This window comes from Spea bombifrons, chromosome 10 (assembly GCF_027358695.1).
Source record: "Spea bombifrons isolate aSpeBom1 chromosome 10, aSpeBom1.2.pri, whole genome shotgun sequence".
Lineage (NCBI taxonomy): Eukaryota > Metazoa > Chordata > Amphibia > Anura > Pelobatidae > Spea > Spea bombifrons.
In genome coordinates this window covers 18,653,098-18,675,738 of record NC_071096.1, presented here as the reverse complement: position 1 = coordinate 18,675,738, position 22,641 = coordinate 18,653,098, and positions in this window count along the sequence as shown.

The following is a 22,641-nucleotide window of genomic DNA, read 5'->3' as shown; positions in this document are numbered from 1 at the left end:
TATATAGCGCCAACAGTTTACACAGCGCTTAATACAATACATAAATTCAATTGACAGACTAAGACAAACCGATGCATTTGGTGGAGAGAGCCCTGCTCGCAAGCTTACAATCTAGAGGGAAATGGGGTGACAAACATAAGGCATAGAGAAAGGGTGAGAGGTAGTGTGGTGGTGGTTGTATCGATGACAAGGAAGTTCTAGCAGCTAAGATGGTATGCTTCTCCGAAGAAGTGGGTTTCTTGAATGTCGGGAGGGAGGGTGAATGCTGAAGGTTCCTTGGGAGTAGATTCCAGAGATATGGAGCAGCTCGAGTGAAATCTTGTAGACGGGAAAAGGAAGAGGTGATGAGTGAGGAGGAGAGCCTTAGCCCATGGGAGGAACGTAGGGATTGAGTAGGAGAGTATTTGCTAATGAGGTCAGAAATGTACGGAGGAGCGTTATGGATGGCCTTATATGTCAGTACCAGGATCTTAAATTTAATTCTAAAGGTAATTGGGAGCCAGTGGAGGGTTTCACAGAGGGGGGAAGCGGAAGAGGAGCGACGTGCAAGGGAGATGAGCCTAGCAGCGGCATTTAGGATAGACTGTAGAGGAGAGAGTCGAGACAGTGGAGTGCCAACCAGAAGAGTGTTGCAGTAGTCAAGACGGGAAATGATAAGTGAAAGAACCAGAGTTTTTGTGGATTCTTGGGTTAGGAATGGGCGGATACGAGAGATGTTTTTTAGGTGCAAGCTGCAGGATCTGGCGAGGGACTGAATGTGAGGGATGAAGGAGAGGTTTGAGTCAAGGATGACCCCAAGGCATCGGGCCTGGTTAGTAGGAGAGATAGTCGTGTTGTTAATGATGATAGAGAATTCAGGTAGTGGAGTGGAGATAGAGGGAGGGAAGATAATGAGTTCAGTTTTAGAAAGATTAAGTTTCAGGTAGTGTTGTGACATCCATGAAGAAATAGCTGACAAGCAATTGGTAATACGGGACATGAGAGATGGAGAGAGATCAGGAGAAGACGGGTAGATTTGGGTATCATCTGCATATAGGTGATACTGGAGGCCAAATGAGTTGATTAGTTTGCCAAGAGAGGAAGTATAAAGAGAGAACAGCAGAGGGCCCAGGACTGAACCTTGGGGGACACCAACCGAAAGTGGAAGGGGTGATGATGTCTTGCCAGAGAAGTTGACAGAGAAGGAACGGTTAGACAGATATGAGGAGATCCAGGAGAGAGCTGTATCTCTAATGCCTATAGAAGCAAGTGAGTCTAGAAGAAGGTGGTGATTAACAGTATCGAAAGCAGCAGAGAGATCCAGTGGTATTAGAATAGAGTAGTGACCTTTTGCTTTGGCAGAGAGCAAGTCATTGGAGACTTTTGTTAGAGCTGTTTCAGTAGAGTGAAGGGGTTTGAAACCAGACTGTAGAGGGTCAAGGAGGGAATTAGAGGAAAGGAAGTTAGTGAGGAGATTGTACACAATCCGTTCAAGCAGCTTAGAGGTAAATGGAAGCAGAGAGATAGGGCGGTAGTTAGTCAAACAGACAGGATCTGAGGAAGGATTCTTTAGAATTGGTGTGATTAGCGAATGCTTGAAGGCAGATGGTACAGTTCCAGATGATAGAGAAAGATTAAATAGGTGGGTAAGTGATGGACCAAGGGATGGACATAGAGACTTTGTGAGGTGTGAAGTGATGGGGTCTAGGGGACAGGTTATTGGGTGAGAGGAAGAAAGAAGAGTGGCTATCTCTTCTTCGGTTGTAGGGGAAAAGGCAGTTAGTACAGTAGGAGTGGTGTAGGAGGGAGTTGTAAGGAAGAGAGGTCTTTTCTAATAGTCTCGATCTTCTCTTTGAAGTGGATAGCAAGATCTTGGGCAGTGAGAGAGGTTTGTGGTGTGGGTGTGGAGGGACAGAGAAGGGAGTTGAAAGTAGAAAAAAGGCGTTGTGGGTTGGAAGAAAGAGAGAGGATATGAGAGTAGAGAAGTAGAGCTGTTTGGCAGAGTTGTAGGTGTGAAGCATGAATTTATAGTGAGTAAAGTCTTCGATGGATTTGGATTTTCTGAATAAACGCTCAGCCATGCGGCAGCACTTCTGAAGAAACCGTGTGGTTTTGGTATGCCATGGTTGGCGTTTAAATTGTCGGGGGTAACATGTAGTAATTGGAGCTATGTTGTCGAGGGATGAAGCAAGTGTGTTGTTATAAAAAGAGGCTGCTGTGTCTGGGCAGGAAAGGGTTAACATGGAAGGTAAGAGAGGTTCAAGTGAGGCTGACGGTTGGGTAATGGTATTGTCTGGTAGTGGCCTACAGGTATAGGCGCTGTAAGTTTGTCTTGTTAGGGGTTAGCACTGGAGAAAAGGATAGAAGGTGGTGGTCAGACAGAGGGAAGGGGTAGATGGAGAAATCTGAAAAGGAGCATGATCTGGAGAAAATCAGATCAAGTGAGTCTCCCTTGGTGTGCGTAGGGGAATTAGTCCATTGAGAGAGACCAGAGGAGGATGTCAGGGAGAGGCGTTTGGAGCTAGCAGAGTTGTTAGATATATCTAAAGGAATGTTAAAGTCACCCAGAATAAGACAAGGGATATTAGGAGAGAGGAAGAAAGGGAGCCAGGCAGAAAGGTGGTCAAAGAACTGCGAGGTAGGACCTGGAGGGCGATATATGACAGCAATTTGAAGAGAGAGTGGAGAGAAAAGACGGATTGTGTGAGCTTCAAAGGAAGAGAATGAGAGGGAGGGCTTGGTATATTCTGGAAGGTGCAGTGCGGTGAGAGAAGGATGCCTACACCACCACCCTTTCTGCCATCAGGCCTAGGAGTGTGGCTGAAGTGTAGTCCTCCGAAGGAGAGTGCAGCAGAAGCAGTAGTGTCATGGGAGGGGATCCAGGTTTCATTAAGAGCTAGGAGGTTAAAAGCATGGGATAGAAAAAGGTCATGTATACAAGCGAGTTTGTTGCATACCGAGCGGGCATTCCATAGGGCACAGTAAAAGATGGGAGGGAGTTTATGGTTGGAGATGATACGAATAAGATTGGTTAGGTTGCGCATGTTGATTGAGTTTGCTGGTTGAGAGTGATAGGAATAGGAAAGACTATGTAGACTATTTACATTCATATGGCCCTTACTGGGTTAATGTGTCCTCCCACCTCTGTGGTTTTACTCTCAGTCAGCCACTTATATGTTCGAATACATGTTTTCATATGCCCCACACTCCTCGCTCTCTACTAGTGCTCATAATATCATTTTTTTTTTTGTTCTGGTTTGACCGTTGTCAGGTTTTCCCTGCCTGATATTTGTTTTTTTGTTCTTTTATGTCTACACACATACACCCACATTTAGTCATACTTTTCATACATACGGAGAGGGTGCACCTGCACCTCACTTTACCCCTTTTCTTTTAGTTTCCACTGTTACACATTTACTCTTTACACACCTCATTTCCCCAACACAGCTGACCCACCTTGCCCTTAGGGACAAGGTTTTAGGGTTCAGACCACTAGTATGGTCTATTGGCTCATAATTCGATGTGCATACATCGGGCACCTGTTTGCCCCTACATGTTGTCTTTTGTTTCTGGTTCCTTCCTTTTTTTTGTTTATATGGACGGTTTGTGGCATCGCTTACTGTATATTTGCTGTTGTACATTCCAACTTTATGTCTGATACCTTTCTAAAATGCACATCCCTAAATGTTAAGGGTTTAAATAAACCGCAGCAGAGATCTAGACTACTTCATGTTTTACACTCTTTTACATGGGCGCCATCTCAGGGGGGGCGCCGGTGAGCGGCTTTTAAATGCCGTTTTTTTTTTTTTGATGCGGAGGAGAGAGAGGGGCGCCTAGCAACCGCTCGGCGCCCCTCATTCTCCTCCACGAGCACTGTACCTCCGTCCCGGTGCCGGCATTTCGTGATGAGCGCCGAAATATGACGTCATATTGCGGCGCTCATCAGTGAAGCAGCGGGCACCAGCGAGCAACCGCTCGGCGCCTCTCATTCTCCCCCGCATCAAAAAAAAAAAAAAGACAGCTTTTAAAAGCCGGTCGCTGGTGCCCACTGCTTCGCTGCTGAGGGACGAAATATGACGTCATTTTCCGGCCCTTAGCAGTGAAGCAGCGCCAGGCAAAGCAGCAGACCAGCAGTGCAGGAGGAGGACACAATACTCGTCGTGCTCCCGTCTCTAGGTGAGGGGGAAAGGAAGAGGGTAGTAGGGAAAGGGGTTAGAAAGTGACAAGGGAGGGAGAGGGGGTAGTAAAGAGTGTGTGAAACTGTGAATTAATGTGTGAATGTATTGTCTGAATGAGTGAGAGCATGAGTTGTCTGAATGAGGGAGAGCATGAGTTAATATGGGGATAAGTGGAAGGGCAAAGATGGCACTAGCAACATGTGTGAGCCTTGGGGACCAAGATGGCACAGGCAGGGTGTATATGAGACAAAGATGGCACAGGCCGGACTGTTTGGGGACAAAGTTGACTTGTGCTGGGCTATTTGGGGACAAAGATGGCAAATCTTATGTGTGTTATCTGGGTGCTGGTCAGGTTCTATGTGGGCAGTGTGGACACCAGGGCTGGCTTTGGGGTGTGCAACCTGTGATCTATGCCTGTAATTTAGGGGGTTTAAAATATACCTTTTAATGCCATGTTTTTATGTAAATTCCAATTGATCTATACCTGCAAAGCTGGGTTTTTGTGTTATTCTGTAGATCCATATCTGCTATGCTATGTTTCCATACATTATTTATGTATACCTGCAAATACAGGGTTAATATGTCTTATTCAGTTGATTAATACCTGCAATGCTGTTTCCATGTATTTATTTGATCTATACCTGGGATGCTACGTTTCATATATTATTATTGTATACCTGCAAATACAGGATTTGTATGTCTGATTCTGTTTATTTGATATATACCTTCAGTGCTGAGATCACAAGTGAATTTCAATTGATCTGGGTTTGCGTGTTGATCTATACCTGCTTCCAGCAGCAGGGTCTAATATTTATATATATATGGGCAGCAGGGGCTAATATTTATATATATATATATATATATATATATATATATATATATATATATATATGGGCAGCAGGGGCTAATAAATTTTAGATATTTGGACAGGGGCGCAATTTCAGCGCTTGCCATAGGCGCTATTTTCAGTAGATACGCCTCTGCTCTTTTAGGACCAAGATTGCTTTTTTGACAAGAGACCCATTTTCTCCGTACTAGAGAATTTAAATTAGTGGATAGACATTTCCAGACAGCCTACTTCTCCAGTTCTCCTCAGTCTAAAACCAAAGAGGTGGCTATTCTCATTCACAAATCACTACCCTTCCGGCTCATAGATATTTGGAAAGATACTGAGGGTAGAGGTTTACTGATCAAAGGTTATCTTGGTATGCATAAAATTTCGTTCTCTACTGTGCATGCTCCTAACAAAGAACAAGTTCCCTTCTTGGTCAAATTTCTCTCTAAGCTGGCAGATTTCTAGGAGGGCATAACAATTTTTGGAGGAGACCTTAAAATGGTCTTGGACCCCAGACTCGATTGCTCTATAGGGACCTCTCATATTCCGTTTGTTAAAATTAAGAGGGTTAAACGTATGCTCTTCTCAATCAATTAATCGATACCTGGCGAGTTTTGCATCCCTCTACGTTAGATTATATATTTTTCTCCTCTACCCATAACCGATACACCCGTATTGATGCCTTGTTTATGTCTCATTACCACCTATCTTATTTACATTCTTCAGAGATCGGCCCTCAGACCCACAGCGACCATACCCTGGTCCATTTCACCTTACATTTGCCGTTGCTCCCCCCTAGGGTGTGGTGTTGGCTCCTTAACAAAAATGTAATTAACACTCCCACGTTTATCCCAGATCTCACATCACACCTGAAACATTTTTTCGAGGAAAATGTGGTACATGATACCCCTATTTCGACGGTCTGGGAGGCTCATAAAGCTGTTATCAGGGGCATCTTATACAATTGGGTGCACAACTTAAACGGCTTAATCAGGCTGAGCTTCTTTCTCTCACTCGTCAAATACCTGATCTGGAGCTTCGGCACAAAATCTTGCTGTCTGTTGTGACTCTAGAACAGCTTAAGGCGCTTAGGTCCTGTCTTGCTTCCCTTTTAGATTCTGGACTGAGACAGCTAGGAAGCACTTTAACGAATTGGGGGGTACACCCGGGAAAAAGGGCAGCCGTCTATATCCCCAGGATTAGGGACCCTAATGGTAACCTTCACCACACCACTGGGGATATAGCTGCATGTTTTGCAAGCTATTACCGTGAGCTCTATAATATATCCTTTGAGAGGGAACCAGAACAACGGGTTGCATCACATATAGATTTGTATATTACTAAGCATTTACATAAAAAGGATCACGGCAGAGGAGAGAGAGGACCTTTATTCCCCTATTAGCTTGGAGGAGATAGAGAGGGTAAGAGGGTAAGGCCTGGATGGGTTTACCCCTCTGTCGCTCTTTTGGCAGGGAGAATTGGGATAAAATCATTATACTTACCCACAAAGGGGCTATTTCAAGTAAGCTTCAGGAATCTGCTTACAAATTGCACACTAGGTGGTATAAGGTTCCCGCGGAACTTCACCATTTCCTGCCCCAGGTTCCTCCTCATTGTTGGAGATGTGGCTCGCGTGTGGGCTCATATTTACACTTATGGTGGGATTGTCCCTTGGTAAAACCTCTGTGGTCTGCTGTTGAGGCAGTGATTCGGGAGATTGCCGATCCAGATTTTCGAATCTCTCCCGAAGGGATGCTACTACATCACACAAAATCGAGGCTGGGGTCCTACAGGCGTTCTCTGACTATTCACTTGATCAATGCTGCTAGGGCTACCATCCCTAGGTTCTGGAAGCAGGCCATACCTCTGCCTGGCTAAAGCGAGTTAACTTCATATGCCAGATGGAAGACCTGGTGATGTTCTGGGTACAAAAATGGTTTAAAGTGGCTACCATAGAGGGAATTTTTGAAGTCCCCCACCTTTCATACAGTGTTAACGGGTTTCTCTGATGACCCCCCAGTACTTGATCCTTATTGATTTGGTCTCTAGATCTCTGCTCCTTCCCACTATGTGGTCCTTTAATTCTATGTATCAGGCTCATACTTTTTTCTCTTCTCATTGAGATGTCTACTTTCTATTAAATCCATCCATCCATTTGTTGATTGTTTTTTTGTTATATCATGTTCTGTCCTGCCCAGCTCTCTTCTCTGGATATAACATGCATTGCTCTGTTCCTGGGTTTTGCTATGTATTGATACCTGTTAATTATACTGCTTGACCACTCACTGTACAATTATATATATTTTTGAAAGATGACATCCCAAAGTATTTTACTTGGGGCATTTTAACGCTTTTGATTTAGCTATTTTAGTGCCAGTGTGCCCTAAACATTGCAGGAAAATGTCATTTTTTTCATTTTTAACAAACCCAGTATTTCAGTATTTTTTAACCCTGGGTACATGAAACTATTGAAACAACTTGTGATGTGTATTTGGACCCCCCCCCCATTACAGGAATACTCCATGGGTAGGGCATGTCTCTTTGGCACTGCGGGTTCAAAATTGGAACATGCACATTACAGTTTTCAAACATGGAATTTTGACAGATCGGTTTGCTGGGTCCAGGTCTCATCTGAGACACAGTAAATGTCTCATATTTAATTTTAACACCCTAAAACTATATATTTCCAAAAACGAGACAGCTCAAGGAACCTAGTTAGGGGCATATTGGCCTGTTCCATGCAGCTGATTCCACAAAACATTTTTCACATCCACTTTGCAGTTTCATGGTTATTTTTCTCAGTGGATATGTGAAAGAACAAAATAGGTCTTGATTTGTGTTCAGTAACATCCAGGGCCGGACTGGCCCACCGGGATACCGGGAAATTTCCCGGTGGGCCGGAAGGTCCGTGGGCTGGGCGGCCATGAAGACAGCCGCTGAGCTGCCCCCCAGGCTGCCCGAAATATAATCAAAGCGGCCGCTGGGTGCTGATGCGGCCGGCCGGCATCAGCACCCAGCAGCCGTGTGCGATGGCCGTCTAGTGATGGGAGCAGCGTGAGGGGTGAAAGCTCCGCCCCCTCGCACTGACCTTTCACCCCTCACGCTGCTCCCATCACTATGCAGCCATCAGACGGCTGGGAATGTAATCTGAACGGCCGATGCGTGCTGATGCCGCCGGCCGGCTCTGCTTTAATATTTTTTTTTTACTTTATATGGCAAGCCGATCCAGCTTACCATATAAATAAAAAAAAAAAAAGTGTTAAAGTAGCTCCGGCCGGCGGCATCAGCACGCACCGGCCGTTCAGATTACATTCCCAGCAGTCTGATGGCTGCATAGTGATGGGAGCAGCGTGAGGCGGAAGCTCCGCCCCCTCGCGCTCAGACTGCTGCAGCACCGGATGTCAGGTCAGTGGCATCCTGGCTGTCAGCATAGAGGAGAACAGTGTGCAGATACCAGGAAGTCAAGAGAAGTAGAAGGTGAGTAAAATAATGTATTTTTTGTACTGTATGTTTTTTGTATTTGTTAAAAACAAAAAAAATCGGCATGTGTGTGTATGTAAGTGTGTCCCCCTATTTGCCACTCTGCCTCCAGAAATGCCTTATACCCCCCTATATGCCACTCTGTCCCATGATATGCCTTTTAACCTCCTATATGCCAGAGTTGCATATAGGGGTATAAGGCTTTTCTGGATGCAGAGTGACATATAGGGGGTCAAAAGGCATATCTGGAGGCAGAGTGGCATAAAGGGGGTTAAAAGGTATATCATGGGGCAGAGGAGCATATAGGAGGGTATAAAGCATATCGGGGAGGCAGAGTGGCAAATAGGGGGCATAAGTCTTTTCTGGAGGCAGAGTGCCCCATGATATGCCTTTTAACCCCCTTCATGCCACTCTGCCTCCAGAAATGCCTTATACCCCTATATGCCACTCTGTCCCATGATATGCCTTTTAACCCCCTATATGGCAGAGTGGCATATAGGGGGTTAGAAGGCATATCATGGGACAGAGTGGCATATATTATTTTTTATTTAATATGGCAAGCTGGATCGGCTTGCCATATAAAGTAAACAAAAATGTCCCATGATATGCCTTTTAACCTCCTATATGGCAGAGTGGCATGTAGGGGGTTAGAAGGCATATCATGGGACAGAGTGGCATATAGGAGGGTTGAGGCATATCAGGGAGGCAGAGTGGCATATAGGGGGGTATAAGGCTTTTCTGGAGGCAGAGTGACATATAGGGGGTCAACTGCATATCTGGAGGCAGAGTGGCATAAAGGGAGTTAAAAGGGATGTCATGGGGCAGAGGGGCATATAGGAGGGCATAAAGCATATTGGGGAGGCAGAGTGGCATATAGGGGGCATAAGGCTTTTCTGTAGGCAGAGTGCCCCATGATATGCCTTTTAACCCCCTTTATGCCACTCTGCCTCCAGAAATGCCTTATACCCCCCTATATGCCATTCTGTCCCATGATATGCCTTTTAACCCCCTATATGGCAGAGTGGCATATAGGAGGTTAGAAGGCATATCATGGGACAGAGTGGCATATAGGGTATAAGGCATTTCTGGATGCAGAGTGACATATAGGGGGTCAAAAGGCATATCTGGAGGTGGAGTGGCAAAAAGGGGGTTAAAAGGCATATCACGGGGCAGAGGGGCATATAGGAGGGTTGAGGCATATCAGGGAGGCAGAGTGGCATATGGGGGGTATAAGGCATTTCTGGAGGCAGAGTGACATAGGGAGTAAAAGGCATTTCTGGAGGCAGAGTGGCATATAGGGGATAAAAAGGCATATTATGGGGCAGAGTGGCATATAGGAGGGTATAAAGCATATCAGGGAGGCAGAGTGGCATATAGGGGGCATAAGGCTTTTCTGGAGGCAGAGTGCCCCATGATATGCCTTTTAACCCCCTTCATGCCACTCTGCCTCCATGAATGCCTTATACCCACTATATGCCACTCTGTCCCATGATATGCCTTTTAACCCCCTATATGGCAGAGTGGCATATAGGGGGTTAGAAGGCATATCATGGGACAGAGTGGCATATAGGGGTATAAGGCATTTCTGGAGGCAGAGTGGCATATAGGGGGTTAGAAGGCATATCAGGGGGCAGAGTGGCAAGCCTGGGGGCAGAGGTGCATAACTCGGGGGTAGGTTGTCAAATGAAAGGAAATAAAAACCAAACATGTCTCAATCATAGCTTTTATTAAATATGGAAAAAAATAGTCTACATGAATTAATAAAGAAATAAACGTTTCTTACCAGAATATGGTGAAGAATAATGTGATCAGTGTTTTGTTCCACTGAATAAAATGGAACTCTTTCATCTAAAAATGTTCGCAGTAGTAAATGTTTTGATCCCATTATGTGTAATGTATTTCATTTATTAGGGCCTTTTAACACTTTTGCTTTCTGGCATTTTAATACAAATAATGAGATAAAAAGAATGGCACATAGTGTGACTCGGGTATGTATAAGGGGTGCGTGTGGGTATAAGAGCTTCACCGTGAGATAAACTATATGGGGCTGGTCTCCAAATTTTTCCAGGGCTGCTTTTCAGTCCCAGTCCGGCCCTGGTAACATCCCCCGAGAACAGCGATTCCCCATATGCATAGATAAGTCATGTTTTTCAGATATTGTGGTGTCAAAACTGGAACATGCGCATTTCAGTCTTAAAACCCTGGCCTTTCAGGTTAGTGGTGTTATTTTTTTTAAATTGTTATTTTTTTAATTATTTTTTAACTCTTTCAATGTTGATGCTCACTGAACCTTATGGGGACAAATATTAACCACTGCAATGCCGTGTGTCATACGCAATCGCGACATTGAAGGGGTTAACACTGCACGATCACTCTTAATTGAGCAATCAGGCAGCAGGGGACGGTTGGGGCTGGTCTCCACACTCATGTAGAGACTGAAGATCCTTTTCTCCCTGTCCCTGAAACTGCTTCTGGCAGCTGGGACTCAATCGCCGGTTAAGTGGCGATGGCAGGGAGGAGTCTCTTTGATCACTTATGTAGGAGAGATAAAAAGGCTTGTGGGGCCTCTTTTTTGCTATTGCTGGTCTGCCTGGAGGTGGAGGTCACAAAAGAACCCAGACTAACATGTAAATAACTGCAGGCCCGAATTGCCTCAGTTAAGGTCAGTGTTCATGATCCAACAATAAGAAAGAGACTATGCAAAAATTGCATACATGGGAGAGTTGCAAGGCAAAACCACTGCTCACCAAACAGAACACTTAGGCTCAGGGCCGGCCCGACAATGGAGCAGAGTGGGGCAACCGCTCCAGGCGGCACTTTTGAAGGGGCGGCACTTCGCCGCCCCAAGCCCTTTTTTTTTAAAGCGAAAGAGAGAGAAAGGGGCGCCGAGCGGGTACTGACTCTCTCTCCTCTGCGGCAAGTCTCCCTGTTCGGTCTCGGTGCTGGCTTGTAATGATGAGTGCCGGAAGATTTCCGGCGCTCAGCATTACAAGCCGGCACCGAGACCGAACAGGGAGACTCGCCGCAGGACTGCTGAAAGGTAAGTACAAGGGGGGGGTAGATAATTAGAGGGGGGCAGGGACGGAGGGAGAGGAAGGGTAGATAAGGGTGGGGGGGGGCGGCATTTTAAAATTCGCGCCAGGCGGAATTTTGCCTTGGGCCGGCCCTGCTTAGGCTTGCCAAACAACATGTTGATGATCCCCAAGACTTTTGGGATAATATTCTGTGGACTGATGAGTCAAAAGGGGAACTTTTTGGAAGACAGGGTGTCATTACATCTGGTGTAAAGCTAACAAAGTACTCCTGTACAAGAACATCATACCAACAGTTAAACACAGTGGTGGTAGTATGATCGTCTGGGGGTGCAAATTTTTCAATTTGAAATTTTGATATTTGTTCATGTTTTGAAGCCGACCAATTTAACTTACCCCCATCAAAACATATATTTTTTGAATACCCAGGGTATTTCAAATGGTGGTATTTTATCTATGCAGTTCTTACAAATATTTCCAAAAGGTACTGCATAAGTTATTTACATACAAGTGGTACCCTTTGTTCATAAGGCAGATTATTAGGTCACAAACAATCTTGGAACTGGTTCCTAGATTTGCTGGCCAATCTGGAGGGTTAAATTAGCTATCATTTCCCTTGTATACCTGGAGGGGTGGCCTGGGTATAGCCCGTCTCACTCTCACAGAGCTTTTACGCTTTCACTACGTACTTGGAGGGAACATACTGCTTGAATCACAACCTTCTCTAACACTTAATCTGGCATTTATCCACACAGATATTCCTTCCAGGTGTGTTAGTCTCTGCAAACCTGGCAGTGAGGTAGGTAACAAAGGGGTGGGTTTTATACAGCAAAGGCATATATTGAAAGGAGAGCACACCACCTAAAAAAAGCATAAAAGCCATTCACATTCAAATTCCCTGGTTGCTGCTATAATAATAATCACATAGTTACATAATTATAGGCTGAAAAAGACATGCGTCCATCAAGTTCAGCCTTTCCTATATCTGTTAATTTGTTGCTGTTGATCCAAAAGAAGGCAAACCCCCCCCCCCCAGTTTGGCTCTTTCCAATTTTGCACTGTTGTGGAAATCAAACGTTGTGCTGACCACCAGACTTCTTTGAATGCATAAAAGTTTATTCCGGATACAAGCAGCTGCAGGGAGATCTGCACAAAAGCAGGCAAATCTAACAGCTTTACATTTTCACACAATATATATACATTGAAAACAAAAGAAATAAGTAAACTCCTACAAAAGGGCTGGCACACTTGTAATATCTCTGGGTTAACCATAAAAGGCAAAAGCCTAACCTACATATCATTAATATGTATGACATGGGTGGGGTTTCAGTTATTTAAAGAAGACATCCTGTGCCCTGAAGTTGACCCTGAGCCTACACTTATGGTCCAGTTTCTCACCAGCTGTGTAACTTGACCTATGCCCTCTACCAGACATATCCTGTTCCTCAACAGAACAATACTACCTCCCAGTGCATCAGACTCTTATCACCAAATAGCAGAAACAGTTAACCTCTTCCTACCCACTCTCCACATCCCAGCACTAACCAGGGAAAAAATTCCTCCTTGACCCCAAAATGGCAGTCAGATTTCTCCTTGGATCAATAAGCTGTTTCCCCATAATTAAAGATTATATCCCTGAATATTATTGTCACGACCACCCTTACACTGGCACTCGCCGAGGAAGTTTTTCCACCTGGAATACTACAACCAAAGGAGAAGCCCCTGGCGGCAGCACCCCAGGATTTAGATGATCCCAACAGCAAGAAGGCCAGGTAAGGTAGGTATAGGTTATAGGAACGGAGTTGGAAGGTGCAGGGTAAAGCAAAGTCAGGATAGCAGAGTTGGTACACAAACACGGGTAGTCATACAAGCCGGGGTCCAGATCCAGAGAGGGTAGTCATACAAACCGGGGTCCAGATCCAGAGAGGGTAGTGAGACAAGCAAAATTCCGCAACAGGATCAGAAAAGCAACAGCACAAATCGGCAGGCAAAGAGACGTCAGGCAAGCGAATGGGTCAAAATTACAGGAAACAACTAGGAACACTACTGAACGCTTAGACCACAACAGGGTAACTGGCTAGAGCATTCCCGGATTTTTAAATCCGGCGCCATACCCAAACCCCGCCCCAAGATGACGTCACCGCTGTAGCTCCAGCCAGCCGTCCAGACCGCGCCTCCAGCTACGCGGCAACGTAACGCACCCATCAACGCCGCGAGGACCATGGAAGATCCGAGATCGGTTAAGTCTCTGCCTTTGGGGGTCTCTACCGCGGGCAGGCTGCTGCAGCGTGGTAGATCGACCCCCGGAGAAAGCCCTGCATTTCCGATGCCGGCGATCAGGCACCTTTTGAATTTTGGGGGGTTAGTTTTGCTCTCTCATTTTCTAGTTTAGCCCATCTAATCACCTTTTTGCATGCTTTATTGTCTTCCTTATATCTTATAAAGGATGCCTCTGATTCATCTGATTTAAATGCTGTAAAAGTAATTTTCATATTTAAAATTTTCTGGTTAACTTCTCCACTAAGCCACTGTTAGAATATTCTTTGTCTTGAATATCTAAACTTCTCCAGTGATCAAACAGCAATCAAGACCACAGCTTCTATGTCTATTAATCAGGTTTATTCAATAACAAATTATCAATTCATACAGTACCGATTTTTCCTTACATGTTAACACTAATTGATCCCTTCCTTCTAGGATCTCTATAGAATTAGGAAATACTTCTATATTAGGAATAATCAAATCTGTTACAGTTATTGCCATTTCCACATTTACAAACTTTGAATCCCTAAATGCTTGTATTTTCCATACTATAGGTGTATTTGATATGTTATTTTGTAATATTGTTCCTGGTTGCAGAAATTTATACCATACTTGTTCCGTGTATAATACCTTTGTTCTAGTTTCTCCATCTTTAGTTACTGTCAAGCCTGGAGTATTTGGTGCTAGATCTCCAGACCAATCTACTATCACATCACCATGTATAACTACACTCAAGTACGCTACTTCATTTATAATATGATCCCAAGACCCAAATTTATCATCATCTTGTGTGTAGGTCCCTTTAGTCCAACTAAATAAATGTTTAGGCCCTATCGTAACATTTAACCTTACATTACTTTGTCTAGTAAAGTTAATTCTAATGTTACATACTGATAAGTACCCTTTCATTACACCAAAACACACATGACCATTAAAATCATCCATTTCTCTCTTCTTTCTAATAATGTCTGGATCTGTAGATCTGTAGATCTTCTTCAATTTGTGGATCCTCCTTAAAACAGTCAATCGTCAGTATTGTCGCCGTCAGAACTGCTATAAACAAAAAAGATTGTCTCTTCTTGAATGTCAAATGTCTTTGCCATAAGGAACTTTTGTTAATAGCAGCCACATTCATTTTAACCTTTTCATTTTTGCGTTCCCTTTTGATTTTATCAATAAACGCAGCAGCATCCTCAAGTGTTTGCATATCCGAAGCAATTGCTAAACTAGTAGGATCCAAATATTTAGCAGGACAAAGCAGGACATTCATCATCAGAAATTCTAAAAACTATTCTATATGCCTGCTCAAATCTTAACAAAAAAGAAAATGGATCCTCTGAAATTGTAGGTTTCAGGTTTTCTAGTATGTCAAGTGTTGGATTTTCATTTCCAGTTGTAAACTTAATCAACTGCTGGAGTTTTCTACAAAATCTTTTTTTTTTTTTTTCTTCTCCTTTCCCCCCCACAGGTTTAACCTTACTTGTACCCAGTATTATGGGATTTCTATACACGTAAATTATTAAATCATATCATGTAAAAACACTTAAACTATATATAACCCTGATAAATACACAGTCACATATTAAAAGAAAGATATTACTATTTTGCGAAGGGGTATGAGAATATCATTTATACACGTTTGAAAGGGAAAGGGTAACTCTCACTTTTGATATGGACATATACTACACATATTTACTTACACATATATATACATATCTATTAATATTTTATTTATTGTAACTTTTCTATTAGATACATGGTAATTATGGATTGAATATGATTAAAATTAGATAGTTAATTCTAGGGGTGCTAATCACTCTGGGAAAACTTTATTTAATTATTTATTTATGTATTTAATTTTTTTTTTCTCCCCCCCCCCACAGATTTAACTTTACTTGTACCCAGTATTATGGGACTTCTATACACATGAATTATTAAATTCATATTACATAAAAATACTTAGATTATACATAAATCTGATAAATATATGGTTACACATTAAAAGAAAGATATTATTACTTTGTGAAGGGGTATGAGAATATCACTTATACACGACTGAAAGGGAAAGGGTAATTCTTAAACTCTCATTTTTGATATGGACATATGATATACATATTTACTTTTACATATATATATACATATCTATTACAATTTTATTTATTGCAATTTTACTATTAGATACATGGTAATTATGGACTGAATATGAATAACACTAGATAGTTCATTCTAGGGGTGCTAGCTACTCTGGAAAAGCCTTACCTACTTATCTATCTATGTATTTAATTTTTTTTTTCTTTCTTTTTTGCTCTCTCTCCACCCATCGGCCTGTTGACTTGAACCTCTTATTCTCTTTTTTTTCCCTAGATGGTTCAGGAAGTTTATTTTATGCCAATGACGGAGAAACCGTTTCCCTGACATGGCATGAAGAGGTTGATTGTTTTATGTGGTTGTGACTGTTTGTGTTGTCAAGTTTTCATGCTAGAGGTTCATAGGAAGGAGAAATATCTGGAAGGGAGTCTTATTATGGGTGGTATGGAGGTATTCTATTTTGATGCCACTTAAATTCATGTCTATCAATGCACAGGGATTAAATTCTCCTTATAAAAGATCTTTTTTATATGATACGCTAATTAAGGATTGGGTAGATGTTGCATTCATTCAAGAGACGCATTGGAAAGGAATTAAAGGTGATTCAGTTTGGAAATATCGTAAATATCGTGAGGTGTTTTCATCTTCTTTTTCAGATAAAAAAAAAAGAGGTGTGGCTATAGCGATTGCATCCAAAAATAAATTCGAATATATCTTTCACGATACTGATCAAGAGGGAAGGAGGATTATACTTATTTGTAGTATAAATGACGTTGTATATACGTTCGTTAGTTTATATCAGAAGCATCGACCAGATTTTTAAATAAATCAATGGAAATAATAGAGAAAGTCTCTAAAGGGATATTAATTATGGCAGGTGAAATGAACTGTATATTAGATATAGAGTTGGATACTAAAACCTCTAAGAGACGTAAAACAGAACCATATTTGAAAACCAAAGCTGAGGCATTCTCTACGTGTCTATCTAAATATAATCTTTATGACATATGGAGGCTTCAACACCCAAATGATACAGATTACTCCTTTTTTTCTAAGGTACATAATTCTTACTCACGGATAGATTTCTTTTTCATGCGAAGTCATAATTTGGATTTTTGTATCAACTCTTCTATAGGCAATATTTTATGGTCCGACCATGCCCCGATCTACATTTCCCTGAACGATAATCCTCATTTCAAGATGAGAAATAGGTGGACCCTTAATGAAGCTCTTATAAAAAGCGAAGCTGATAGGGCGGATTTGTTAGAACAGGCGAAGCTATTTCTGTATCAAAATGATAATGTTGAGACCTCAGATTTGAATCTCTGGTGCCCTCTTAAATGCGTTCTCAGAGGTTAATAAAAAAAGGGACCTGGGAAAAAAAGAAGAGAGGAAAAAAACTGGCAGATCTTGATATTGAGTTAGCTTTACTCGAGAGACAAAATAAATATAATCCCTCCACGGACCTTCGAAGGCAGATAGAGAGTACTCAGAAATCCATATTGACTAAATTTAAAGTTAAATCTGGATTAAAGATGGAGAGATTGAAAGCGCGTTGGTATACCAACAATAATAGAGTGTGTAAAGATCTCTCTAATAGACTTAAATTGCAAAATTTACAATCTAGAATTAACAAAATTATCTATAAAGGGGAAACCTGTACATCACCTAGACATAGAGGCAATGCTTTTAAGGACTATTATGAATCTCTATATAATCTTTCTGAATCTACTACTTCCACTCTGGATATGACTCGATTTTTAGAGTCATTATCTCTTCCAAAAATTACTGAACAAAAAAGGATAGAGTTGAATCAACCCTTTACACTACAAGAGATCTCTAAAGTAATTCAGGAGCTTAAACAGGGGAAAGCCCCAGGTCCTGATGGTTACTCTGCCTTATTCTACCAAATTTTGGATCCAGTGATCTCCCCTATTCTATTGAGATCATTCAACGCAATTGCCTCAGGGAATGAATTTCCTAGTGAAATGCTAGAAGCTAGCATCTCTCCTATTCCAAAGTCAGGCAAAGACCCCTTGATAGTTTCTAACTACAGACCAATCTCTCTTATCAATATTGACGTTAAGATTTATTCTAAAATACTAGCTTTGAGATTGGCCCGTGTGATTAAAGACCTTATTCACCCCGATCAAGCATGCTTTATGCCTGGAAGAGCAGGGGATGAAAACACGCTTAGAATTTTCTATATAATTGAATTTATTCATAAAAATAAAACCCCTTCAGTGCTAATGGCCCTAGACGCTCAGAAAGCATTTGATAGGGTGAATCGGAGATTTTTGGCTGCGACTCTTCAGGCCTTTGGTATTTGTGGACTCTTCTTTAACTCAACTATGGCTCTTTATACAGTTCCCACGGCCAAAATTAAAGGCCTTGCATTAGATTCAGATTACTTTCCTATTAGGAACGGTACTCGACAAGGATGCCCATTGGCTCCTATGCTCTACGCCTTATCAATTGAATCTCTTGCGGCGTACATTAGAAGCTCTAGGAATCTTGTAGGCATAAAAATCAGCGATTTTGAATATCGGATCACTTTGTATGCCGATGATGTCCTCTTATCCCTCTCTTCACCATCGATTTCTATTCCTGCTTTGGGAGTATTGAATTTTGGAAACTATTCTAATTATAAATTGAATCTCTCTAAAACCCAATTAATTTCATTTTACTTATCTGACTCTCAGAAAGATCAAATTCAAACATGGGTTCAATTTGACTCCGGACTAATGCAGATTGATTATCTGGGAATTAAAATTGGTGCAGTTCTTGAAGAAATATCTACCCTTAATCATAAAAAACTTTTTTTTGATGTTAAACATCAGCTCTTAAATTGGGCTAAATTAGAGACTTCATGGATGGGGCGCATAAACATTCTTAAGGCCTACATTGTACCCAAAATTCTATATCTTTTTAGATTAATTCCCTATCAAGTTTCCAAGCAGATTATAACAGAATGGGATAATCTGTTTTCACGTTTTGTATGGGCAGCCAAATTGACTAGACTTCCAACAGATCTCCTTAAAAGGAGTACGGATTTAGGTGGTCTTGGCTTCCCGGATCTAAACGAGTTATATGAAGCCTCACAAATATCTTTCATGTTAGCCTGGAACCTGACAAAGGAGAAAAATGTTCCAGGCTGGTATGATATAGATAATTATGTGTGTAAAAATTCCAATCCTTTCCTATTTTTTTGGATGCCTCAAACTCAACTTAAAAGGAAAAAAATCCCCAGTCTTATTATTAATGATGTTTTATCCACCTTTTTTAAAATTAAGAAACGTTTGGAAGATGGGATTACATTTACTAAGGGTTGCCCGATCACTGTCCTCTCTTTTTTTATCCCCGATCTCTCGCTGGAAAGCTGGAGACAATTGGGTGTAGAAAAGATAGGCGATCAAACATTTTCTTTCTACGTATTTGCCAGTTGAATCTACCCCCTGGCTCAAATTTGTTACTTCTACTACTCCTAAGAACCTAATATCTAAAATCTTGAAAATCTTTAAGGTTAACAAAAATTATGAGAAGAATAAGGCACAAAAACTATGGGAGATGGACTTCGATTTATCTATCTCCTTACTTAACTGGAACAAAGCTTGGCAAGTTACCCGAAAGGCGTCCCATTGTCTGAACCTTCAGGAACACTTTTATAAACTCATGTACAGATGGTACATGGATCCAGTCCGCTTAGTTAAATTTCAACCATCTAAAAGTGCTTCCTGTTGGCGATGCCATACTGAATCTGGTACACACAAACATATTTGGTGGGAATGTTCAGGTCTAAATCAGATTAAAAATCAATTAACTAATCTTTTTTTTACGTTATTTGGATTTAATTCAATACTCTCTCCACAGGCTTTTATTCTTCATTTAGATCTTCCAGATATGAATAGAAATGATTTAATTCTTTGGATAAATATTTTATTAGCAGTAAAAATCTGCTTAGCTAGGAACTGGAGGAATACGACTCTCCCCACATGGTCTGAGATTAAAACTCAGATTCACCAACAATGTTCCGCTGAAAGTTTTTTTTTAAAAAGATCTAAGGCTGATGAGAAATATAAGATGATTTGGCATAGGTGGTTTCCATTCACTGGTGCATGATTCCTGTGCATTGCAAAAAATACAAAACAAAAAAAAAATGAAATTCTTATCTATCTCCATAACCCTCTTTCTTCTATTGACCTTGTGGGATCACTCCCCCGCCGCCTGTGAATCTCTTCCACGTATGTCTGGTATGACTGTTAATAGTTGAAATGTATAATTTGGAAATCGCGAATGTCTTTGTTATATGTCTAAATTTATCTTTTTTATGGAAAATATTTCTAATAAAGATTGATATATATATAAAAAAATCAACTGCTGGAGTCTATCCTTATCAGTTCCATGGATGATTTCATCATCCTCCACTATAGGAGTACTTATTGGAGCTACTAATCTTCTACTCAGGTATGTAGGTAACCAAATTTTAAATAATCTGTTTCTCTGCTCATTGGACAAATTATGCTTCTCTGTATTCGATTCAAATACATCTGCATTACCAAATGCATCCAAATTAGAATTATATGGCGGTATTTCTTTAAGTAATTTCATTAATTCACTTTGTATTTGTAATTTTAATTTTGCTGCTTTATTTCTAAGCTTCTTCCTTTGCAGTTCCTGTTCTGAACTGACCTATGGTCCATCCTCTACATTTTCTGGAATTAAGCTGTGTCTTTGTCTTTCTCCCCTTGTAATTCCACAAACTTGTTTCAAGTCTTTCTGCAATTTTGTAATTAACAAATTCTTAATTTCTAAGCAATCCGACAAATCAGAAATCTCTTCAGTTAATAAATCACATTTAGGACATTCCTTTTCTATTGCACACACATTGTGCATCTCATTTTTAACCATGTCACTACTCTGTGAATTACTTTGACTAACATCATTATTAGTCACCACCATCAAGTAATGTATTAAAAATCTTAATCATTTTCATTACATTCCTCAACTTTTGTTTCTCCTTATTCACAGAAAATATCTTTTTGTCTATCTTCTTATTTGCATCTTCACATTGACGCCATAAATCATGCCACAAAGCTGAATCACAGAGTCGAATTACACTTTCTTCTGATCACACTGCTAGGTTTTTTGTTTTTAGTCAGAGGATCTCTTTGATCTCTTCAGACAACTGCACACTATCCCCCCTTTGTCGGAAGAGGAAAAGTAAAAAACAAACGTGCAGTAAAGGCTCGCCGTAGAAAACTGACTAAAGACTGGCTGGCTCGCCAATTTGTTAGAATATTCCTTATCTTGAATATCTAAACTTCTCCAGTGATCAAACAGCAATCAAGACCAAGGAATCCTATTGGAACAGTCATATGATACACCGGCATTCCACAGAAGACCCTCTAAACTACGTCACTTAATTGATACCATATGTTCCCAGCACTCAAGTTGCATTCAGGCCTAAAATGTGCAGAACAAAATAAAAATATAAAAATGATTTCTTACAGCCACATTGGTTTCAATTTGTTTCTTTTATAGTTATTACCTAGTGGTACATACTGAGAAGTGTACCTTGCTAATATTTGTTTGAAAATACTCAATTTTCCCTCAGTGTTTGTCACGTCCTACCCAGGCTGTGGAGCTGCATATCTCACTCTTGCTTCAGTTTCTCTGTTTTGCTTCGATCCATTCTTGGATTTCCTTATGCTCAGTTCTGATCTTCCATTCCTTGCTTCTAGTTCTGCTCTTTGCTTCAGCTCTGTTTCCTTTATAAGGTGTGCCCCACCCATGTGTTCTGTTTGTCTCAGTCTGCAGTCTAAAGGTATGTCTCATTACTATGTGTTTTGATTTCATGTTTGGTTTGTTTCGTACCTCTGTAATCAGGGATTAGCGTTAAGACCCACCTTCATTGGAGTACTTTGGCGTAGTGGTGGGCTAAGCATACTATGACCATAAGATGTGACGGAATCTCCAATAGTTATCAAATAGTCCTAGGCTAGTTTATGTATTTATGTGTCAGTCTGTGATGTAACCTGTGGGGTGACCTGACCTGTCTTGTATCCCCGGTAGAGGGGTGTTCTGTCTTGTATCCCCGGTAGAGAGGTGTCCTGTCTTTTCATGTCTGATCTTGCGTATTCCTTGTCTTGTTCCATGTAGTGCCCTGTATTATGTATATCTTGTCTGGATATGTTTATTCCTTGTCTTGTGCCCTGTATCATGTATATATTGTCTATTATGCGTCTTGCCTGGTCTCCCTATCCCTTGCATGTTATGTTTCTGCTATAAACTCTGCTTAGCTTCCACACTCCCAGCCTGCAGCATCCCGCACACGAGTCTTGTGCTATGTCTCATGCCTGTTCCAGGGTGCCTGCAGGATTTAACTTCGTTCTGGACTACATCTGCTGCTATATCTGGGCGCTGGAATGTGGCTGCACAACCCTAGATGTTCACCAACTGGGTGAGTGCAGACGTTCTGCATCAGGCCCTGTCCTGAGACTCCGCTACTGCATGCTGAACTCCATCTTTGGGCGCGCTGGGTCATTACAGTTGCCTGTATGGACCCAGTTTCCTGACAGTGTTTTTATCCCTAAAGAATTTTTGCCAGCCAATATGTTGTAAAGCTGTCCTTATCTTATTGAAATTGGGCTTTTTAAAACATATGTTTTAGTATTCCCCATGGGCAATTTCTTTTTTGAGTTTATTTCAAAAGACACCATATTGTGATCACCATTACCCGAGTGCTACCCCACTTGAATGTTAGACAAAAGATCAACATTGTTATCAC